We start from the raw sequence: 6202 nt of genomic DNA on the forward strand, positions 1-6202 counted from the left end.
AATGTGATGCATCCAGTGTGTGCATAACGAGAAGGAGCTTGCTTCCCACATCTTGTGTTTATCTGTGCCTTATGTCCAGCATTCATCAATGGCGAGAGCAAGGGGCGAGGGCGAGACCAATGTGTAAGTCTCTCCGTGCGCATGCACGGCACCCACAGCGGCAATTCTCCACTGTGCATTTACACAGTGTCTCTGTGCCCCTAAACCCACACCCTGCCCCTTTGAAATATCTCCATTATTTTGTGCTGTTTCGCTGTGCTCTTCTCACCAGGATGAATTACTTCTACTCAACCTCCTCCAGATTTCATCTGACAAAACATTCATTAAGAAGTGCATAAACATGCACTTCGCAGCTCTCGGTATTTGATTTTCCTGGATGTCTTTCATACGAAAAAACGTTCACAGCAGCTTGTAATGAAAAAAAAAATCGCGTTTCGTTTCATTATCCCAAAGCAACCTCCATTTCAATGCAGTTTCGTCAAACGGCACAAACTATTCCTTGCGATTTTGTAATAGCGACAAAGCATATAAACTGACCGTTGGAGCTCCAGTTTTAATGCAACAGCTGAAAACCGCACCATTGAAAGCCGTTAATGACAGCGACGAGAGTGGGATTCGAACCCACGCGTGCAGAGCACAATGGATTAGCCGTCCATCGCCTTAACCTCTCGTCCACCTCGTCACAGACGCTCGAAAAGCTATGACCTTATGAATAATTGAATTTCGTAAATTATGCAGAGCAGCAGATGTTTCTCCCTGGTGTTGGTGAAATGAGAAACAACACAGTCCAAGACGATGGTCTGACCCCTGGGTTGTGGGGCAAGTGCACTCCCACTGTCACACTGTGCACACATTGTTCTGAACAAAAATGAGGAAATGACTATGTAACAAGGTCAGTTGAATTCTGTGAAATTTGAAGTCAACGGAATGAAGAACCCGAGACAGCAGGAGGTGTTCTTTCAATAAAGAGTTGGATAGAGCTCTTAACGATAGTGGAATCAAGGGTTATGGGGATAAGGCAGGAACAGGATACAGATTGAGGATGTTCAGCCATGATCATCATGAATGGTGGTGCTGGCTCGAAGGGCAGAATGGCCTACTCCTGCACCTGCTGTCTATTGTCTATTAAATTGCCTGTGAGGAATTGTTTTCCAGACTGGAGGAGAGTGCATAGTGCTCAATGTCATTATTCCGAAGACCTAACTTCCGCTCAGATGTTTTTGACACGCACTTGTGTACAGAACAGACAATTTCAAAATCCAAAATATGGCTAAACTGACAATTGAACTCAACAATGCAAAAACCTTGATCTGTATCATTTTCCTGGGCCGTGTGATACCAAGTCACTGTATGATCACAGCAACACAGTGAGCAAGTGTCAGAAGGAAAATGAGTGCAGTGCCAGAGCGCATGCTGGGAGCAGCAGGTGACACACGGGGAAGTGCAGATCCCACAACAGGAACACTTCCCAAACAGCGGACTGAGGTGGAAGAATTCAGAGGGAGTTTGCACTATGAAATTTGATGCCAGAGACACAATGGAGATCTGTCATTGAGTCTGTTCAAGATGAAGATTTTAAGATTTCTACAGATGCAAAACAAAATAAAAAGCTCATGAGTTAATGAAGGCAAAAGATGGAATTGTATATTTCATCAATCTACCCATCTTTACAATGAGTAACTCACCACTTTCCTCACTCGGGGACAGAACCACTGGTGAAGATGATCATATAATCCCCGTTTACTAGCCATGGAATCAGAGAAACTCGGTTTCCCAAACGTTAAAGTAAAACCAGGAATGTGGAGGTAGGCATTAATGTGTTGCTCCTGTGCTGAAGGTGACCAGTGCACGGTATCTCTGTTCCAGTATAGTGAGCTGTGCTGTGCCGAAGTTTTAATTTTGAGCCTCACATGGAGCAGCTTTAATTTGTCCTCGTGTTGAGGGGTACGGACAGAAGGTGATATTGAGCAAAGCCAAGTTTATGGGAAAATACCCGTGTTTGTGGATTGAGAAACTACCTCTTCTGGATAATGACTCCTTGATCAACAAAGATACTGCAAGTATCTAAAACGTGAAGAAACATATGTGGAGAGAGAGCCGAAGGTGATTTTTCACCAGATGGATAACGTTTCCCATGTGCACTGCTTTAAATTCTGGGAAAATAGATGTTGAACTGATTTCATGTTACACAGTTTGTTACAAACTCACAAAGGTTGTTGCAATAATAAAAAAAGAAATCACATAGGACCGTTTGAATATTGTATTGAACTGAATTTTGGTGTGAGCATATTTTATCTTAACTGGCGTGCTGCAGAGAAGTACAGAGGGATAACAATACAAAAGGACCCATTCTCCTTGGTGGATTTCTTGGGTGGAGTTAAGAATGTACGAAATGTACATAACATCATGTGAATGTGGTCAAATCTTTAAAGTAGGTGTTGCATCTCCAAGTGACGATTCAATTCCTAGTCATTAGGATATAACTTCTGTATGCAGTTATTTTAGGACATCAGCTCCGTTTACCGAGTTTCACCTTGAATAATACGCCACACCTTACCAATCCATGAACTTGTTATACTCAGTCTTATTCAGTTGTACGTGTTCATGAAATATCTTTGTGTCTCAAGTCAACAAATTCGAAATTGTTACACAACCATACTGACTTTCACTCAATGGTAAATTCTCTCCTTGTTCGTTTGTTCATGTACCTTTTAAACCACTCTGAAGTCAGCTTCTACGTTTTACTTCTGTAAAGTCGTTCACGATTAAATAACTCTATTGAGTGGAAGAAACTCTCATCCAAACTTTTCTTAATCATTCCCTAATGGTTTTCAAGCTCAAAGGACAGTTATTGCTTCACTCGAAAGAGGGACTTTCCCCGATTTACTCATTCAAACCTCGTGTTATGTGAAAATCTCATTTGTTGACATCAAACTTGCGTGTTTTTGCTCCAGCATTTCCAAATCTCGTGTATAAACTCCGTCATTCTTTCTATCATCCCGATGAAACCGGTTGTGTCTTTTCTGATATTCTTATGTCTTAGTAAACAACGTCACTTGGCTTTCTAATATCTTGCTATCCAGGAAACAGCGTCTGTGCCCTTTCTCACTTCTTTACATGCTTTTGGTGGAGAATGAGGATAAGGATTACACACAATGCTTCCACTGAGTGTGACCTAAAGATTTTACAGTTACACTATGAACTCTTTGCTTTTTCAATACGACGTCTCTATTTATAAACTCCAATAAGGTTAATTACTATCTATCCAGTTCATGAACATCGTCTCCATGGAGACGAAAATTATCTATCACTTCCTTTATTCTTCCACGGAATGTCTGAAAGGTTTGTAAGGCCAACATCTCCATATCCCCGTGTCCGGAGTCAGTCTCAGCTATTTCTAAAGGTGACTGAAGTTCAAATACTTCATAGTGTGTCTCCCGTCATTCCAGTGCAGACTGGTTCTGGACAGGAAATGCCATCACCAAAGGCCACCGTGGATCTGAAATCAACAGTTTTCATATAGTAATAGTCGTACCTATTGGGTATCGTATGTCCATGTTCTTATTCAATTTGTTCATCATTTCTTCGGTCCCTATACTGAATTCTACTGAATGATTAATTTGTGAATGGAGACATTCCCTTCACCACTCATTCGAAGCTCCATGGAACATTAAAAGATTTTACTCATACGCATCCAGACGACAGTCCTGCCATTATTGGGATGAATCAGTGAACATTCCCCACGTATCCTGGAAGGCAAGGATTTCCTTTTCCATTTTAGGAGATCATTACAGCACTGAATCCCATGTGTGCGTTCATTATAACCGAAACAGTTGCAGCAAGACTTTAAAACTAAGATTTTGCTAAGATCTACTTGCATTGGTTGTCCCAAAAATTACATTCCATATTATGGTATGTTTGTGAATGAAAGCACTTTCTGATTCTTGAGCAATTATATTTTAGTTTTGTCAAAAATTATCATTCGCCGTTCTCTCTTTGCCTTTCATTTTCCCGTTTTATATCCCGTATTTTATCTGATTATCTTAAGTTTTCAATAATTTCAATCAATCTCGCTCCTGATTACCAATCCGAGAGAATGCCACAATTTTGTCAATTTAAATGCAGTGCAGCTGTAGGGCGCGGTGACCAAGTGGAAAGGCATTGGGCACGTGAACCAAATAAAAGGAGCCGGCTGGTGGATCTGGCCATTCCATCGTAGTCATATTTAAAACATTTAATATAATCTTTAGCCAAATCATATTTGGCAGAAAACAAGAAAACAAAAACGAAAAAATGGCTGATGTTGAAAATCAAACAAAAACAGACGTTGCTGGAATATTTCAGGATGTCTGGCAGCATCTGTGGAGAGATGGACCCAATGGATGTGAAACGTTAACTGTGATTCATCTGCACAGATGCTGCCAGCCCACCTGTGATTTTACAGCAATTTCTGTTTTTGTTTCAGATTGGCAGATTTTGTCGCAGTCCATGAGAACAGTGCTCATTAGAATCAAACAGAGAGCGTGGACCTGGTAGTGTGAAATGAGACAGTAATAATGAATGAGTGGAGAGTATTGTACTGGAAAAGGACAGCAGGTCAGGCAACATCCGAGGAGCAGGAGAATGGACGATTTAGGTATAAGCCATTCATCAGGAATTAGGCTTGTGAGTCGGGCAGAGGAACAAAGCTGAAGCCAGGTGCCAACTCGCAGGCACCTCCTCCTACAGACCACGATCACAAACTCTCCTCCCCTCACCAAACCATCATCTCCCAGACCATCCACAATCTTATCACCTTTGGGCACCTCCCAGCCACAACCTTCAACCTCATTGTCCGGGAACTGCGCACTCCATAATTCTACCTCCTTCCTAAGATTCAAAAACCTGACTGCCCCAGTCGACCTATTGTCTTATCCTGCACCTGTACCATCCGAATCATCTCTTTCTACCTCGACACAATCCTCTCTCCCCAGTTCAGGAAATGCCCACTTACATTCGTGACACCCCTATGCACTTCACCTCCTTCAGGAATTTCATTTCCCTGGCCCTCAACACGCGATATTCACCATGGTCATCCAGTCCCTGTACAAATCCATCTGCAATGACAGAAGTCTGCAAGCCTTCCATTTCTTAATCTCACACCATCCCAACAGGTCCCCTTCCACCAACATCCTCACCCACTTGACTGAACTGGTCCTCACAATCAACAACTTCACTTTCCAAATCTCCCACTTCCTCCATCGACACTGGTAGTCATGGGCACCCACATAGGACCTAGCTATGTCTGCGTGTTTGTCAGATAAGCGGAACTGTCCATCTTTCACAGTTACACAGGCACCATCCTACACCTATTCCTACGTTACATTGATGAATGTATTGGCGCCACTTGGTGCTCCAACGAAGAGGTTCAATAGCTCACCAGCTTTACCAAAACCTTCCACACCAACCTCAAATTTATCCGGATCATCTTGGCAACTTCCTTCGCCTTCCTCGACCTCTCCATCACCGTCTCTGGCGACTGACTAATTAAAGACATATACTGCAAGCCCACCGACTCCCAAAGGTATCTAGACTACATCTCCTCCAACTCTATCTCGTGTAAAAACGACATTCCTTATTCCCAATTCCTCCGCTTACACCACATCTGTTCCCCCGGATGACCAATTGCACCTCAGAAAGACCCAGTTGGTCTCCTTCCTCCACGGTCACAAATTGCCTTTCCACGTTAGTTGACAATGCCCTCCAGTGCATCACCTCCACTTCACGCACCACCACCCTTGAGCCCCATGCCTGTCAACGCAACAAGAAAAGAACTTCCTGGTGCTCACCTTCCACCCCACCAACCTCCGCATAAAACGCATCATATTCTGCCACTGATGCCACCTCCAAACAGACGCCACCACCCGAGATATATTTCGCTACCCAGCTCTGCCAGCACTCCAGAAAGACCACTCCCTCCACGACCCCCTCTTGAGGAAGACACTTCCCCCCACCAGCACATAACCTTCTCCTGGCACCTTTGACTGCCACCAAAGTGAGGGTGAAACTAGCACCCACACAACTCTCATCTCCAACCAACTCCCGAAGGGACCGTTCCACATCCATTGGAAATTCACCTGTACAAATACCAATGTCATCTACTGCATCCGTTGCACCCAGTGTGTTCTCCTCTACATCAGGGAGACAGGATACCTTCTTGCAG

General features: G+C 43.4%; 1 non-coding gene across 1 annotated transcript; it reads right to left on the bottom strand.

Moving 5' to 3' along the window:
- Nucleotides 1-600: 600 nt before the first annotated feature.
- On the bottom strand, nt 601-682 carry trnas-gcu (transfer RNA serine (anticodon GCU)). The gene has a single exon. It is a non-coding gene; the product is annotated as a tRNA-Ser (tRNA).
- Between the last annotated feature and the right edge of the window lie 5520 nt (nt 683-6202).

This window comes from Chiloscyllium punctatum, chromosome 13 (genome assembly GCF_047496795.1).
Source record: "Chiloscyllium punctatum isolate Juve2018m chromosome 13, sChiPun1.3, whole genome shotgun sequence".
Classification (NCBI taxonomy): Eukaryota; Metazoa; Chordata; class Chondrichthyes; order Orectolobiformes; family Hemiscylliidae; genus Chiloscyllium; species Chiloscyllium punctatum.